General features: G+C 33.8%; 1 protein-coding gene across 2 annotated transcripts in view; it reads right to left on the bottom strand.

Moving 5' to 3' along the window:
* Positions 1 to 19,544, bottom strand: part of flz (transmembrane serine protease filzig) — a 35,617-nt gene that overhangs the window by 14,276 nt on the left and 1,797 nt on the right. The gene's annotated exons all lie outside the window — the stretch shown is intronic.

Here is a 19,544-nt window from a genome sequence, read left to right as displayed (position 1 = left end):
AAAGAATGGTATAAGAAAAACTTGAATAACTGAACCTAAACTCTTCCGATTCAGACTTGTGAGGTATCATTAGAAAGGTATTTTTTAATTTCTTTGCTAATAAACTCATTCAGGGATGAAAGTGAACGATAGGACGAACGAACGTCATTCAAAGTTGAATTAAGATGTGTTGGTATTGAAAAAAAAAATAAAATTGAGACATGAATGACTTTTTTTTGGCTACTTTGGGCTCGGTATGCAATGGAAAAGCAGAGCCCTCTCTCAACGAACAAAAATTACGCTCTACAAGTCTCTCGTCATGCCCGTCCAATAAATGGCGCAGAAGCGTGGACGATGTCGAATAAAGAAGAGAAGGCTTTGGGTGCTTTTGAGAGAACTATTCATTCTACGCAAGACCAACGGCACTGTTTGACGGGTATAAGAGAAGATGGAATTACGAACTTGATGAGCTTCTCAACGACATGGACATATTTAAGCGCATAAAAATACAGCGATTTCGCTGGTTTGGACATGTACGCATGGATGGCGACGCTCCGGTGAAAATATTCATCGACTCCCCAACCATGGGTAGGCAACGAAAGCAAGGGCGCCCGCGAACAAAATGGAAGGAACAAGTGCAAAAGGACCTGTCTGGCGCAAATTCGCACAGGAGAGAGGCAATTGGAGAAGCTTTTTGGTCTCGGCCCAAACCGACAAACGGTTGTAATGCGAAATAAAAAGAAGAAGAAAAAGAAATTTTTTTTTTTTCAAGTAATTCATTTCCATGTTCGCAAGAACCGAAAAATAAAATTTAAAATCTTTTTGAACAGCTCATTAAATCAAATTCTAACCGCTAAAAGATGTAAACGACATTTTTGAATATTTTTTTTTTTGATGCAGAGATGCATCTTAATACTACCGGAACATTTCCACATCAAAAAGAAAATTTTGAAAAGTGTCGCTTACGTCTTTTTGGCGGTAAGGGCTCGAAAACTTTTATTTTTGAAGGTTTTTTAAAGCTCAAGATAATTTTGATTAAATTTTAGTATAACAAAGTGCAAGTTTCTCTAAATATTACCTTTGATAAAAATAGATTTTTTCATGCGTTATATGGAAGAAAATGGGTAACACCCTAGAAAAAAAAATTCTAAAAAATCAACGGTAAATTTAAGAGACTTAATACTTGCACTTTATTGTATTAAAATTTAATGGGCTACAAAATTGCATACTCAAGATATGACAAGTTGAAAATTTTGATGAAAATTTTTTGGTATTTCTTGAATTTAACCGAGTTTTATATGAAATTGAGAAATTGCTGGTTTTTGCTGTGGCTTTTTACAAAAAAAATCTATGTCAACAAAGCCACATTCGTGCAAAAAGATCATAGAAAATTCCGATGAAAGAGTGCGTAAGTGCCTGCAAAGCCGTGGATATCATTAGCCTGATCCAATGTATGTAAATACCTTATGTTTCAATAAAAAATAGTTTCCTGTTTCATTTAATTCTTGGGTAAATTTTGGCACACCCCTAACACATACATACATAAATATGTTTGTTGGTTGTTAATTTGGTGTGATATTCGAAGCGATAATTTTACCATAAAATTTGAGTAAGCATTGAAAAGTAATTAACACAATGTTAATTAAACCATAAAACAATCATTGACTCAACTCTTGGGTCCATAACGGCAACATAAACAAACAGAAACAAGAATTGGTATTCGCCAAAAAGAATCATAAAATGTAGTTTAGTTAAATTAGTAACGATTTGTAAATGAATTGAAAGGGAAATTGTTTAGGTTTCGAAGTTAAGCGGGAAAAAATTGCTGAAACCGCGAAAAAAGAAATCACTTTCGGCATTTCACTTTGCACGCTGACCCAACCCACCGACGGTATATTTCAGCAAGCTGGCGCTCAAACGAAAGTAAATTGCGAAATGTCGATTTTTATTTACATACACACTTACACACAGATATATGACCATAACGCTTCTGCAAATCACCGCTACAGTTTTTTTTTTGCAAGCGATAAAGTGAAAGTACTCGTAACTGACCGGTTAGTTAGCCAAAAAAAAAAGGTTTTGTCCGCGCGCTGATAGCGTAGCTTGTTGAATGTGTAAATACGCTTGATATGTATCTACATATATACGTAAGTTATATATAGCTATATAAAAATGTAGGCAATAAATGAGTGAACGGAAATCAAGAATTTAATTGCTGCAGGCCGCTCGCAACAATGAATCAAAAAACACTGTAATTTTTATTGAAAACCGCAAACGGCGTGGATGAGCTTTTAATTTTGGAGGCGCTAAATGTTGTTAAGTGTTTTTGTTTATTTTTTTTTAATTGCAAACAAATTTGATTTTTCGCATGAGTACAAGAAGTAATTAAATCCTTCAGGCGTCGAATGAGTTGCGGTTTTATTTGGCAACGCTGGCGGCAAAGTGATAGGAATAAGCGTGAAATAGCGCTTTTATAACGTTTCATAGTGTTACAGCTATTTTTACTATGCAGAAAATATTAAATGCCATTCGAACGTTTTATGAACATTTCGGTATTCTCAGCAGCGATGCGAGTTAATTGATATGTCAAAGCAAAATAATAAACACTTAAAAAATCACATTGCCCCAGCTAGTTAGTAGGCCAAGTGCAAGCCAACGTAGGCATATCGGCCGTTTTGGCTAAAAATAAATATTTGAAAGTCTCTTAAAAATACAAATAATCTTAAGCAGCGTGAGAAAGCGATTTAGCTCATTGAGTTTCTGATGAAATAATAAATTTGTTTTTATTTTGCACAAGCACAAGGGTTTCTTGATTTGTTTTCTTTTTTTCAAGTGTTTATGGTGTATGATTTTGGAAGCAAATCGAGAAAACTGTACATTGAAGAAGCTTTGCCATAATTTGGGAGCTTAATGATTGAAAGCGAAATTATAAAAACAAAGCTGGGCAAAAAGTATTTGCTCCGCAAATTTACTGAGAACGAGTGTAAGTAAGATATTTTCAAAAAACTCCAAAAAAAATATATACAGTCAGCGTCAAAAATATGAATACCCTCACGTTGTGACGATTTTATCCATTTATGTTTTTCGCACCACATTTTTCTTATTTTTTTTTTTTAAATATAGTGCACGCAACAGCAAAAACCAGCAGAATCAATTTTTTCAATTTCATATATTTAGAACCCGGAAAATATGAAAAAATACCAAAAAAATGTTCATCAAAATTCTTAACTTTTAAATTCGATTTCTTAGAAAAATTTTTAGTATACACTTTTTAGGCCATTAAATTTTACTGAGATGCAAGTTTCATGTCTCTAAATATTGCCGTTGATTTTTCAGATTTTTTTGCAGATTTTGTTCATGCGTTATTCATCCTTAATGTATGCTTATATTCATAGTGAAATTATGTGGACGAATGGGTGACAATTTTTTAGAAAAAATTTTAAGAAAATCGATCCGTAATTTTTTGAAAAGCAACATTTTATATTAAAAATTTTGAAAAGTTTATATAAACTCAGTTTTGAACATTTTTGGATTTAATTTTTCAAAAGTATTTTGAAAACGTAAATTTTGAATTTTTGCCTCCAATGGGCTAATTTTTCGCAAAAATATGGCAGTCAGGGAGATCTCTCTCAATTGGTATCATAACATGAAAAATCCAAATGTTGCCCTTTTTTGGGACTGAATGCGCCATATATATTTACTGTATTATATTGAGCCCTAATCGCCAAAAAGACGTAAGCGAAGTTTTTTCAAAATTTTATTTTTGATGCATAAATGTTCCTAGAGCATCTATATACGTTTCTGCATCAAAACAAAAAAAAAAAAACTTGAAAAAAATGTCGCTTACAATTTTTCGGCGGTAAGGACTCGATATATATAGGAAACAAAATCTAAAAGTCTAAATTAGGATGACGATGGAAGAGTCAAGTTACCAAGACCTACTTCTACATAGAAAATCAAGCGATGGCTGCTGATATTTATATTTTCACCTATACCCAGGTGGACATTGAGTTCCTTAAAACTGTGTCCTCTGAAGTAATTGTACATTGCGAAATATTTTACTTACTTATATATGTATGTCTGGTGTTCCGGCGATTAAAAATGGACGGAAATTCCAGAGCTTATAACCCGGATAGTCATGGCGCAATATGTTGTTGCTATAATATTTTTCGTGACAAATTATAAAACGAATTGTCCACGTGGCAATCGTTTAATAGCACACACAGAAAAAAATCTAATATCGTGCACATCGCAATTCAGCTAAAATCAAGTTAAGAGTACTACTATCTCGCATTTACCGCAATTACTACTTTGAAAGATCATACTGTGAGGCTTTTATATTTTTTTTTTTTTTAATATACATTTACATAAAAGGAAGTGATAAAATACTTAGCCATAAGTAATGGCAGTAAATTACTGGTAAACAACAAAAGTAATGAACTTTCAAGCAAAATCCAAAATTGACAGATAAATCTTCCACAACAGTTGGTGGGCAACAATCAGTACACATCAAAGTCACGCGCGGCTGTCGTTTTCACTGCCAAGCATTTACTCATTCAAGCATTGTCGACGGCGGCAATTAGTGAGTCGTGGGTAGCACCTGCCAATATGTCAAGCGATAAGATGTGAGTACACATGTACACACACTTACTGGCGGTGAGAGCAAATGCGTGGAAGAGAAATGGAGTTCAAATAACTTAAGGGGTATGCAGAATTGAATAACCTTAAAATATACTTTCCAGGCATTCATTCTGCACCCTATTGCGATGACAAATTTCATCGAAGTACGCTCCTCGAATTTTTACCCTCTTTCTTCGCATTTTTTTTTAGCTTTTCAATGCGCCTCTACCTAAATACCTTTATAATTGGCCACTTGTTAAGCGTTAAGGTACAATTATAGACATTTTTTCCACCATTCTTATGAGCTTTTAAGCTCATTAATTGATACCTTCAAGCCCAGAAATGCCTCTTCAAAAGCAAAAAAAAAAAAGAACAAAAAGAAATATAACGACAAAAGTTCCACCAACATCAGCAACACTTGTTGTAACAATGTTGTGCTCGCTTCACGTGTTGTTATTGTTGCTGTAGTCGTCACTGTCACTGTCATTGTCATTGTCAATGCCCCTCCGGCAGATACAAACTCAAAGAAAACCACAGCCAAGCAGTTCATGTCTGTGGCTGCCAATTTGATTGACTGACGGCGCGCCGTTGGAGAGCAGGTTTTTCACGTACATACATATGTATTGCAGTCTTTGTTGTTTTTTGTTTGTTAATGTTGCTACAGCCTCTAACTATTTCTTTTTAGTTAGTTTTGTTGTTGGGTTTTTTCTTGTTGTTCCCCACCATCAACAAATGAACGCCAGCGACTTAGGCTACTAAGTCAGTGGGTCAAGCTCAGAATTGTGAGCGATTAAACCGCAGCGAACGTTTTAAGCATAACAAGAACAATAAATTACAACAACCATAATCGCGCTAACAAGTTAACATTAATACTAAATATTTGTATTGGTATTCTTGATGGCTGGAAAAAGTGTGACGAAAATTGATTTTTTTTTGGTTTTTCTTTGCTTTTCTTTTAGTTTTCGAGTTGTTTAAGCAGCAATTTTTGATGGAGTGTTGCCAAGTTTACAGCTGTTTGGCATTTAGTGGCACATGGGAATATTTATTATGCGAAGAGTTTGGGCGCTATTAAGATGCTTGGAAATTTTGGCAGTTTAAAAATAATTTTTAATGATTTTCGAATGCCTAGTAATTACCTAAAGTTACTGCATCTCAGTTTTAATATATTTATCAATATATGCGCAAAACTAGAGGCCAATTACAGGCTCCTCTCTGACTTCTACGACATTCTCTTTCAAATGGACTCAAAAAAAAAAAGAAATGGTTTCTTCTCGACTCAAATTTATTAGCTGAAGTGTCATTTGAGCAAATGAATTGAAATAATAAAATTTTTGAAATTTATGCCGATGTAACATTTTCGCGTTTGTGTGAAAACGCTCACACGCATATGTTTTGTTTTTCTATTCAATTTTACTTTAGCTCATCGCATTCAATAGCCAATCAATTGAACGCAAGCAATCAATGAACTGAAGCGACAATCCTGCTTTATTTCAATTATCAGCCGTATTGTGTGTGTGTGCACCTCTTGCGCTTATAAGACTTTTGCCGCTATGAGAAACTTGTTATCTCATGCAACGGCGCGAAAATTTTCACCGCCCACTGTGTAATCTCATTTCCACGCACACACTGCGCTCTACGCAGGCACGCAGGCACGCAGAACTAGCAGAGAGTGCGCAGTGACGATGGCGGTAACGATGACTACCTGCAATGTCAACTTGCAGCAAACCTGCATGACTGCGTTTTCAAGTTTACTTTTTCCTGTTGCAGCATGCAATCGCTTGCTTGCTACTACCGGTGCGGCAAATTCGCTCAGCCGTTTGACACACTTTTCTTGGTTACTACATATTTTTGTATTTGGTTCAGTGGTGTACATACATATGTATGTATGTATGTATGGATGGATGGGTGCATGTGATATAATTAAATACACAAGTGCATGCACTCATACTCACACGCAGGCATACAAAAGTGTGTGTTTTGCAGCTGTATGCATTAGGTTCTCTCAATTAATTTTCCATGCAGTTTTTGTTATTTTTTATAAGTATGTATGTATATGTACATATCGCCCATCTACTTTAATAGTGTTTTAACTCAAAAAAGAAAACAACTCGCGAAAAGCGGCTTTAATGTTATGAATTTCCATATAATTTCATAGTAAAAATGAGTGCATATTTTGTTCTAGTGCGATACTGGCTCTAAAATTTTCACACACCTTAGAAGAAGAGGTAGCAGTACTTTCTGCATACTCAATTCAAAATTTGTAATTTTTGGGTTATGACACTATTGAAGTAAATGTGCGATATGTAGTTATTTTAATTTTAATTTTTATTTCTTTATTTTTTTTTTTTCGTGCAGAGTATTGGGTTTCGTGCCTTTCTGCGCTCGTTCGTTCGTATGCTGTAACCTAATTCGTCCAATATGTATTATGTTGGTCCGATTGTTGGCTTGGCTTTCCGATTGTTGGCACAAGCAACACGCGCCCATTTCATGACTGTTGCATATAAAAATGTTTAACTGTTTAAGAAGAAATTACGTATTTCAATGCATAATGATTGTAAATTTTGTAATGGATTTTTGTCATCGAAATGACAATAATAATAGCAAGCTGATTTTCATTGGCGAAATTTTATAGATGCGTTTAAAAAAAGAAGCAAGTTTTAAAATCTTTGATTTTTTACCCCAAACATTGGGTTCTGTGACCAACCAAAGATTTTGCGCCAATTTTTTTATTCTTTTTGGCGAGTTATTTGCAAACAAAATTTTGAAGCAGTCTTTACACTTTTTGAAATATTTCAGCAACCATTCATTCGAATCTTATGATTTTTGACAGCAGTTAGAGAACTTATTTGGCAACCAAATAAAGTGGTCACTTTGTAAAATTTCGATTCGGGTTTTATAAAAAATTGTTTTTTTTTGATATATTGAATTTTTTTTAACAAATTCTCATATACCTGGGAAAAGAATTCAAAAGGCATTATTTGCGCTGAACATTCGATTTTACTTTCGCACAAAAAAAAAAATACTGTACCTTTAATTGACTTAAAGATTTTAACCAACAAAATAAGCCAATTTAAAAAAAAATAATAATTTGATAATTCTTCATTTGATACTTAAGTTTGAAAATTTTATTTTATATGTCGAAATTGCTTGAAAACGATAATTAAGCAATCCATTCATAAAACAGAATTTTACAGAAAGGTGAAAAAAGCAATACAGCTCATGAACTTTTCACCAAATAATCTATCACTTTTCACTAAATAATTTTGTTCAAGCAGTCGTACCAAATCTCGTTATTTTAGCATGAACTTACTTTAAAAGGGGTGCCACGCTGTCGATGTTCAAGAATTTATATATCTGTCTTTGCATTAGGCGAAGAAAATAACTTTTAAATTGGTGTCTGTATGTAAAAGTGTTTATTGTGATTGTGCATTTAAATATAGAGTGCATTTATATGTTTGCTTTATTAAATTTAAATTATAAATAAATAAATATGAAATCACCATTATTTTCCATCTCATTTTATTCGCCAAACACACAACACGATCGATCGCCTGCGTCCGGCTTGCCTCAACTCATTTCAAAAGAAATAGTCTTTCTCTTCATTTAGCTTTGGCTTGACGATTCACACATAACGCTTTGCTATACTGCAAACAAACGAGGTGATTTAACGGTAATGTGGAAAATTATTATATCGATTAATTAGCAGAGCAGAGCGATCGATGTAGCCGAAGTGGCAAAAAGCAAAGTACGCAAACTGCTGAGCCAACAAATGCAATAAAAAAAATTGCTGCCGCGAGGCTAAGTGGCAAATCGATGCCATGCGTTTGCTTGAGTTTATTCTTTAAAATTAAATCTAAGTGGAGTATGAATAAGTAAGAGCGCATGTGGGGCATATTACAGGCTCTCTAAAAATACCTGTTGAATGTCTTTGCATCACGCTTTTGCATCCAACGTTCAGCTTGTTTTTGGGCCAACTCTTTGGAGAGAGTTTTGTCAATTAAAATCGATAAGAAAATTAGGTGACTCCCCGTCTACTTGGCTGCTGCCGAATACTCACACTCTCGATCGTAAACTCGTTATCTTTTGTGGCATTCCATTCTGGGAATGCAGTGATTAATTTCTCTGCGCGCAAGCACACGATTTTGCTTACTTACTTAAGTAGAGGCGCTGTGGCGCGAGCGAAATGGGATAAAATTAGCGTTGTCTCATTGCTTGTACGGTATACGTGTTTATTAGGGTGTACCGTTAACTCATAAATCACATACCTATTATTAAAAAGAGCTTTTTGGTGGAAAATGTCTGTGCGCTGTAGTAAAAAAGGATTGTAAATAATGGCTAATATGTACAAAAATAAACGCAAGTACAAATACTAGTATCCAGCAGAAGCGTTAAGTTTATCGATATTTAAATTGACAATGATAAATATATCGATCTCAATTAAATATCGAATCGGGTGTGAAAACTATAAAGAGAGTGAACACGATAGACATTTCGATCACGATATATAAAATATCGATATCATAAAATTATCGCCATCGAAAACGATAACTATAATGAAATCGATATACATATCGATAACGATAGATAAAATATCGATATCTTGATTTAAAAATACTATAGTTAATAATATCATTTAATATGAGATGTGGTGACTACAACCTCATCACTATTGTTATCGAAATCAATACTCATAATGGTAACGGTAATGATAATGTTATCGGTAACAAAAGAACTTTCCACTAAAGTTAGGCCTATACGATTTTCGAAAAAGTTGACCAATCCTAATACTCACACACAGTTAGAGAGCATTTGCGAAGTTCTCCTATTGCGCTAAAGGCAAATTTTTACAATCCAACTACAATGAAACATTCGCTTTCTTTTTTACACTTGCGAAAAAAATATTTAAAAAATTCAACAACTATGATGCTACATTGCAAAAATTTTTATAACCATCACTCATATGCAGTTGGTATTTATAACAATGATTTCCACATGATTACTTGCATGCGCGTAGCGAAATGCTCTTTAAGCTTAAAAATCTACAGCAATGCAGCGTAGGAATTTTTTTTAGACAACTGCATGCATTCAAATAATTAAATATGCCATGAGAAGCAGCCACAGTCGTCACGTCGATTTTACTCTACTTATAAAGTCAATTCATTACCTACTTTTCCTGCTTTCGAGCTGCTGAAAATGAAAGTTCTAATTTACATACTACATGTATATGTGTAGGTAAGTGAGTCTGTGGCATTTTCGAAAAGTCAGATATTTGTAAATCACATTTCTCCAACTCATTTACATACCAGTTTGCCGACTGATTTGCTGTGCATCGCGTGTCATTTTTTTATTTGCGCTTCATTTGAATTCAAATTGAATTCATTAATATAAATTTATAATTCTGATTGTCCTCTTAAATATTGCTCACGAATGGAAAAAATTCGTGGGAAACCTAACTCGGTTATAACAATATTTGTTATTTTATGTTTGTTTTTAGTTTGAGTATGCCACAATAACTACGAATGTAGGTTTGGAATTGGAATTTTGGATTTCTTTGTATAGTTTCACAAGTTTAATTATCGTCTTTGTATTTTACGTTTCTCTAATTTTTATGGTCATTTAAATTCAATTGCGTTTTTTTCATGTTATTAGCCCTGCTTTTTGCAACTTGTGCTCATTGTAGAAATGAACTGAAGGTGCTTGTTTGAGGATCCCGCATGCTTAATGATGGACGCCGAGAGGTATTATGTTTTAACGAATTTTCATCATCTTCCGGGGACATCAATTTTATGCAGCTGATTATCGATGAAATTTCGTTTAAAAATTTAGAGCAAAAAAATGACTAAATTTCATCAAATCGGGNAACCTAACTCGGTTATAACAATATTTGTTATTTTATGTTTGTTTTTAGTTTGAGTATGCCACAATAACTACGAATGTAGGTTTGGAATTGGAATTTTGGATTTCTTTGTATAGTTTCACAAGTTTTATTATCGTCTTTGTATTTTACGTTTCTCTAATTTTTATGGTCATTTAAATTCAACTGCGTTTTTTTCATGTTATTAGCCCTGCTTTTTGCAACTTGTACTCATTGTGGATATGAATTGAAGGTGCTTTTTTGAGGATCCCGCATGCTTAATGATGGACGCCGAGAGGTATAATATTTTAACGAATTTTCATCATTTTCCGGGGACATCAATTTTATGCAGCTGATTATCGATGAAATTTCGTTTCAAAATTTAGAGCAAAAAAATGACAAACTTTCATCAAATCGGTGGCAATCAACAGAGATATACACATTTTTATGTGAAGACATATTAACTGATAGATTACTCCTAATCCTAAAACTCAGTATAGGTGGAGTATTTATTCCCCACCTTTAACGCTTCTGTTAAGCGTCGACCCATCCATTTTATTAGGCTGCAGTGATGACTAAAATCGGTCACTATAGCCGGTGTATTTAGTGGTGCGTACTACCACTCGTGGGACCTGGGATCGATCTATGATCAAAGCAACATCCCCAAAAAATTTAAGAAAAGTTTTTTATAAACAGCGGCGCTTACCTATCAGCCGGCAAAGAACATACAGATTGTTTGAACGATAAAAAATTCAATAAATATAAGATTAAGTATATCGATAACAATTTAATCGTACTCAAAGGTAGCTAGCAAAAATTCATAAACATTAGGTACAAGTTAATCACCCACCACACTGGATGTGCTTTATTCCTACAACATATCAAGTAGTAATCGTACCTGCTATGGCCAACCTGCACATCAAAATAGATATTCGCATAGCCCAATTGGCATTAAGTTTAGCTTATACACAGCATTGGAAGCAGCGAACAACCATAAAAGTAAGGCCAAACCAAATAAATACAAACATACATTTTATCAGCCATTGGCCATTTGGCAGCTTATGCAGTTTTGCTAACGATTACCACTTCCATGCTTGCTTCATGTTAGATAATGCGGTAATTGGGCTACTAGTCATCAGCCAAAAAAATAAAAGAGAGAAATTTAGCTAACAAATAAAAAGCGCTGGAAAATTGAATGGCGCGCAAAAACGCCCTAAAAACAANCGGTGTATTTAGTGGTGCGTACTACCACTCGTGGGACCTGGGATCGATCTCTGATCAAAGTAACAACCCAAAAAATTTAAGAATAGTTTTTTATAAACAACGGCGGTTACCTATCAGCCGGCAAAGAACATACAGATTGTTTGAACGATAAAAAATTCAATAAATATAAGATTAAGTATATCGATAATAATTTATTCGTGCTCAAAGGTAGCAAAAATTCATAAACATTAGGTAAAAGTTAATCACCCACCACACTGGATGTGCTTTATTCCTACAACATACCTACTTAATCGTACCTGCTATGGCCAACCTGCACATCAAAATAGATATTCGCATAGCCCAATTGGCATTAAGTTTAGCTTAGCCACAGCATTGGAAGCAGCGAACAACCATAAAAGTAAGGCTAAACCAAATAGATACAAACATACATTTTATCAGCCATTGGCCATTTGGCAGCTTATGCAGTTTTGCTAACGATTACCACTTCCATGGTTGCTTCATGTTAGATAATGCGGTAATTGGGCTACCAGTCATCAGCCAAAAAAATAAAAGAGAGAAATTTAGCTAACAAATAAAAATGCATATAAAGTTGCCAGCAGCACTTTTCAACGCACACACATGTATGTACATTAGGGTGGTCCAAAAATGTATGGGAATTTTATGCTCTCAAAATTTAATGCTCTCATCCCCTAGGATTGTTATATACCGACAAAAAATATACCTCTATTTTTTTATTTCGAAATAAAAAAAATTTAGGTAGAGCTCAAAGCGCTCAAAGTTTTCAATAAATTTTGTATGGGGAAAAAAATACTTTTCGTAGAAATGGCATAGAATCCATGAAAATCAAAATTTTTCAATCTGAAAACTCTGCTTCTCTTCAAAGGACTTCAGAGAATAATGCCCAATTGTTTATTTAAACGTTTTTTAATTGAAACTATTTTTTCTTTTTTTCTTTTGTATATTTCTGTTTGTATATTTGATTTTTTTGGGATGTTTCGGAGACCCTTAAAAAATAGTTAAAATTAAAAAATGTTTAAATAAACAATTGGAAATTATTCTCTGAAGTCTTCTGAAGAGAAGTAGAGCTCTCAGATTGAAAAATTTTGATTTCCATGGATTCTATGCCATTTCTACGAAAAGTCTGTTTTTCCCCATACAAAATACATGGGAAACTTTGAGCGCTTTGAGCGACCTCTAAATATATTTTGATTTTAAAATAAAAAAAAACAGGGGTATACTTTTTTTCGGTATAGAGTGAGAGCATTAAATTTCCGACTTTACTTTTTTTGGACCACCCTAATGTACATACATTACATGAATGCTAAATATATATATATAGCGCTGAAAAATTGAATGGCGCGCAAAAACGCCCTAAAAACAGTGAACTTGTTCAAATAACATCGCATTAAAATTTATTGCATGCAAGTAATCCAATTGCATGCTCTAGTTGGCAGTTCGAACACGATGACCAATGCAAATGCAGCGCTGCACAAAGAAAGATACTTACTAGCGGTCATATATGTATATATATATATGTATGTATGTATATGCAACTGTATAAAAAAATTACAGTAATGTTTATTAATTAAATTTAATTTTTACTTTTATTAGGTATTTTTTGTTTGCAAAAGGAATTCAACTTTCAGAGAGTTGTATGCTCCAGTAATTGGTATGTGTATGGTAGCAATTATTGTGTGTAACTATGTATTGTTATTTATATGGACAAATGAGTAGTGGAACATCCTAACAATCCTAATAATGAATGGGAATATGTAAGCGATGAATACTATTTATATAAAAATAAAACTAAATGTTTTTACTGGTAACTAGTAGAACACAAAGAAGCACACAGCGGTTCCATGCTGCCATGTTTCCCCTCATCCTTTTGTTGAACGAACTGGAGGGTCTTCAGAAAAAACACCGACCCCTTTGGTTTTTTTTTGTGTAATTAATTATGGTCTTAAACAAACCAAAAATGTCCTTCGCCACTTATAAACTTTAATATCCTTCAACTACTTAGGATGAGTGTTCACCAAAATTGAGCTCTGGTTTCGAATAAATATTTGTTTCTGTAATTTTTTTGTGTAATAAATAATAGAAACTTTTTTATTTTGACCAGTTTTTGCTATATTTATTTTTTAAAAGCCTAGCGCATTGTATAACAAGCACCATATAAATCCACACTTCAATCTTTGGGCTATAAAAATGCATACTTAAAATTTTTCTGAAATTTCTGAATAAACAATTTGAAACTTTTGGGGGATATTGGTAAAATTTGTTGAATTTTTATAATTTTTGTACAAAGTTTTAATTTTTTTTTAGTCAAATATGCATACTAATTTTATTTTTGTGGATGTGTGAAGGGACATATTCTTACTCGATTTAAAAATATTTATTTTTTAGAATTTTACAGCAACTCTATGAAGAACTGTTTTCTNCAATGCAAATGCAGCGCTGCACAAAGAAAGATACTTACTAGCGGTCATATGTGTATGTATGTATGTATGTATATGCAACTTTATGAATATGCTCGTCGTTCTTTGCTGTTGTAACGAAAGACTTAAGCTGCATACTTGTTTAGGGTAACTGTATAAAAAAATTACAGTAATGTTTATTAATTAAATTTAATTTTTACTTTTATTATATATTTTTTGTTTGCAAAAGGAATTCAACTTTCAGAGAGTTGTATGCTTCAGTAATTGGTATAGAGGGTAGCAATTATTGTGTGTAACTATGTATAGTTATTTATATGGACAAATGAGTAGTGGAACATCCTAACAATCCTAATAATTAATGGGAATATGTAAGCGATGAATACTATTTATATAAAAATAAAACTAAATGTTTTTACTGGTAACTAGTAGAAAACAAAGAAGCACACAGCGGTTCCAACAAACCAAAAATGTCCTTCGCCACTTATAAACTTTAATATCCTTCAACTACTAAGGACGAGTGTTCACCAAGATTGAGCTCTGTTTTCGAATAAATATTTTTTTCTCTAATTTTTTGTGTAATAAATAATAGAAACATTTTTATTTTGACCAGTTTTTGCTATATTTATTTTTTAAAAGCCTAGCGCATTGTATAACAAGCACCATATAAATCCACATTTCAATCTTTGGGCTATAAAAATGCATACTTAAAATTTTTCTGAAATTTCCGAATAAACAATTTGAAACTTTTGGGGGATATTGGTAAAATTTGTTGAATTTTTATAATTTTTGTACAAAGTTTTAAAATTTTTTAGTCAAATATGCATACTAATTTTAGTTTTGTAGATGTGTGAAGGGACATATTCTTACTCGATTTAAAAATATTTAGTTTTTAGAATTCTACAGCAGCTCCCCATGAAAAATACACATGTGTATCGAAAACTTCTATATTAACCAATTTCCAAAATGAGTAAAACGGGTCTCCTTATTTTTGGTATTCTTCAGTTTTGGGGCTTGGCGGCGGAAAAATTCAAAAAAAAAAAATTGATTTATGGACGACCCTAGTGCATATATCGTTGCCCACTTTAGTTATCTCATCAGAAATTCTCAACATAAAGTACAGCTTCAAGTGGGCAGAGGTTATCGCTATAATCCAGGTCAAATGAAAAAAAAGTTGCTGAATTTCACGCAAAAAAATTTATCTTTTTACAGGAACCGTAATGGTTATGATCTTTATCATAAAAATAAAAATTTAACCGTTAAAATTGGATATAGATTTTTTCATACAATTTAATCGTTATTTTAAATGTTTAAATTTTCAGAATATTTTTTTTTTTTAGATAATAACAGATTCAAATCAGTGTTAATCAGGGACTGGATCCGGTTTTGAACCGGAACATCGCCTTTTTCTATTGATTAATTAAACCATTAACCGAACCGAAATTTTCCACAAATGTTTGATCCGAATTGAAGACCGAACCACACTGCATAAAGGTTTAAAGTTCGTTTATACGAATTTTCAATAACAAATTTATTTAATTTTAATTTTAAATTTTTTCTTTTTGTTAAATATGACACTTGACACTTAAACTTGCGCGTTATCTTTTTTTGATTTCCGGTTGAACCGAACCGAAACTCCGGTTCAAATACCCAAAAAAACCGCTTTGACGAACCAGTCCAAAAGTACAAAAACCGTTCGAACCGCTGAACTGAAGCGACCAAATTTTTCATCCTGTTCACGTCCCTGGCCTTAACTGATCAAAATGATTGACAAAAAAAAATTCTAAATAGCGATTTAATTTGACCGAAAAAAAATCCAAATCTAAAAATTATTATTGCTTGCAAAAATAAAAATAAAAATAAAATGCTTGCTATTTTTTTTAATTTTTGCTGAAACTTACCGGGTGGTGTATTGTCATATGTGTATAGGCTATTCTTATGAATTCGCTATTGTTAGCTTCGTCATTATCGTTATGGCGATTGTGATTTACAAATGTTTTTTAAAACTCCATTCACCTATCACCTTAACAATTTTATCACTGACTCCATACATGCGTAAATAAGTACATACATACATATATGTTCATGCTTATAAACCAAGCGCCTCATTCATTCATTTTCTGCATTCTTCTTTCTCTGCCAAACTGAATATGAACACAGTTGTTAAATTTTATAACATTCCCACTATCACCAGCTCGTAAAAAGCGCCGCCTAGCTAGCTACTTGCATTTCGCATTGCAACAAAACGAAGAACAAATCGTAAATGTTATTATTGTCGCACCATTGTTAAGGTTGTTGTTATTGTATGTGCATAGTTGCAAACAGGCGGTGCTTGTCTGGCATTTGTTTATGCGTCTACCCACAGAGCCAAGTTGCATGCCCCGGTGTGTGTGTGTGTGTGTGTGTGTGTGAAATGTAATTGTAACACTGACCCAAATCGAAGTAACGCCCGGCTGTGCGTATGTTTGTCGTTGTCTCATTAACAATGGCAGAGAGTGCAATATTAATAACAAAAAAACTACAACAACCGCAACTACAGCTGTGACAACAACCGGTAGAACCCCATAACTGACTCTGGAACGATTTGTAGCTGGCAGAACCAGAATTACAACCTGCGCTTGCCGACCAAGGTGACGAAAGCGGCGGAGGCATATAAACTTCATCGAAAAAAAAACCACTGCGTGCGTGTGTGTGTCTGTAAGTGCATTGTTTGAGCAGCAGTGTGGCAAACGAAGTGCGAGAGCTTGTAAAGCGTTAACTACAACCGCCAAACATATAAATAGCCGGGAGTCAAACAAGCACCAATCTACAACAGCAATTACGAGTCAGGGTATGAAGGTGACAAATGGTTGGGGAGAGAGTGAGAGAGAGGTGCTAGCCTAGAAGCAGTTGAAGAAGCGAACTGCCAATGCGTCATAAATCTACATACGCGTACCAGCACAATAATTGTGACAGAGATTGACTGCATTACAGTGACTCGCATATAATTTTATTGCTTTTTTGTTAAACTTCTTTTTTTCGAAGGCAGTTAGAAAACTTGTTGCTCTTAGTGCGATTTCTTGAATTGGTTTTTTCTACTCTGCATGGCTCTTTCTAGATTTAATTTGCGTGTGTATGTATGCATGTTTGTGTGTAAATGTCTGTGTTTCTGTTTAAAAAAAATTTCGTTGACTACTGCAACTGCTCGGTTTGGCTTCTGACCAATTGAATGGTTTGAACCACTTTAATAATCAATTTAAATGGTAATTTGTTGGTGGCGCACACAGGTGGGCCAACTCAAATGTTGATAAAAAGATAATTCGCGTCTGCGGTTGGAAAACAATCGAAGAAGTAGGTATTTTCTTGCCTCAGAGAAATACACTGAGAGAATATAATTTTGTTGGAATTAAAATTTAGTAGAATTTTTACTTAAAGAAATAGACAAGCAAGTAGGGTAAAGGTCTTTAGCTGAAGAATATAATACAGAGAAGGTGCTAAAAGTACAGTCTCATCCGGAAAAGTCACTACCCTTGCCAATCCATTCAAGCGGCTTTGAAAGCAATACGCTCCAGATTGGTGAAATCGGATATGCTCGGAAATACTGTCCTGCATTGCCAACACTGTGCCCTCTCCACGTTACTCTTTTCTAAGTTCTCGGAGACTGAAATGTAGAAGGAAAGGGGATAGCTAATGAGATGTCCACTATGGCTCCGAGATGCCAATAAACGATACAGGCGACCTTATACATATGTTAAACAAATTGATGACATATAAACCAAATGAGCTGATTGTGAGGTCACAAAGTTATTTTTACCACAGTTACGTAGCAAAAAAGGGTAATAATTCTTACTGACGTCATTGCAGACCACTATGCGTTGACTACTTTCTGCGTCGTTTTAAAGACTTGGGGTTGCGCTGTTTCAGCAATCCCCCAATACGTGGGGGTGGAACCCTATTTAGCTTAATTTGGGTTAAGGCTGTGATTATTTTTTGGTTCTACCTTGTAAAGGAACGCCGGTTTGGGGAAGATACCTCCTCTTGACACTCAATCACAAAGAGCACTCAGAGTGGCCAACTATCTCTCCGAGTAAAGGGATGGATGGGCGTGGATCACTTCTAATATAACCTGAATTCTTATACATTTTAGGGAAATAAAACTAAGAAAATTTACTAAGTAAATAACATTATTCACATCTGACTCGAAACAAACGTACAAATGTGGTCGTTAAGAAGACGAATAGTGAATACAAAATTTTGGTCATTAAAAACTTTACATGTGACATTGACACAGCAAGTATGGATAAAATCGTATGTCTTTGAAAATTGGCCAAATGGCCAAAAAATGGGCGGTAAAAATTAGACAACGCCAATTGAAGTGAAAAAAGTGGTTATAGGACTTTGAACCGTAAAGCAGTCGTTGCCAGCGTTCGACGTAGCAAATGAAGCCAAACTCTTCTCCACCTGGTATTTTTATCGCAGACGAGGGCTGTGTCCCCCTCTTGCCAACGCGCAAAGCTCGTATTCGAATCTCTCGAACATTCTAGGGGCAGCCTAATTGGATGTACCGTTGCCCATACTTCTGCGCCACATAGCAGCCAGTAACTTACTTTATTCACTTACCACTGTTCATTTTATGTATTCAGTTGTTATTAAAACTTTTTCCAGTTTTTGAATAACTAAAAATGTATGTTAAACTGAAAAATACTAAAATTAAATTACCAAAAGTTATTTATAGTTTTGAAATGACAGAAAACATATATGTCCCGCTTAAAAAATACAAAATTTGATGTCCAATATTTGAAGAACAGAAAATTATGTCCAGTTTTTAACTAACCAAAAAAATATGGCTCGTTATTAAATAGCAAAAAATTTTTTTTTTTTCAATTTTTATTGTGGCGTATTTATATTTAGTTCAATAGTATTATTGAGCTTTGTACCACGATTTGTTTGTTAGGAAAAATTTAAATTTAAATTTAAATGTCAGCTATTTCGGAGGTGATCTCCTCATCTCACCAGACCTCTTTTTCTAGACTTTCAGTAGAAATCGAACGCGGGGATCAGCTATGTGAACCCCGTAAGTTTTTGTTGCTAATCCATTTCTTTATTCAATCTAACTAAAAATTATGCCAAAACTTTAAAGTACAAAAGTTTGTGTTTTTATACTTAAAATTTATGCCCAACTCTTAAATTGCGAAAACTAAATGTTCAGTTTTAAATTTAAACAATAAAGTGCTTGTTTTTGACACAAGCATTTATTTTTATTAGTTTGCTACCAGAGTTAAGCAATATTTATTTATACAAGCCATTTTGGCATTCGCTTTAATTTTAGATCACGTCCCAAAATAAAAAAAAAAAAATTGTGTTCATACACTCCATATGTGTACATCCTGACACCGGCCTACTCTACTAACGGGTGATTTTTTTGAGGTTAGGATTTTCATGCATTAGTATTTGAC

Source organism: Rhagoletis zephyria, unplaced genomic scaffold (assembly GCF_001687245.7).
Source record: "Rhagoletis zephyria isolate East Lansing unplaced genomic scaffold, Rhagoletis_zephyria_1.1 Rzeph_scaffold_00934, whole genome shotgun sequence".
NCBI classification, from domain to species: Eukaryota; Metazoa; Arthropoda; class Insecta; order Diptera; family Tephritidae; genus Rhagoletis; species Rhagoletis zephyria.
The sequence above is the reverse complement of the archived record's forward strand: the minus strand, read 5'-3'. Positions and strand labels throughout refer to the sequence as shown.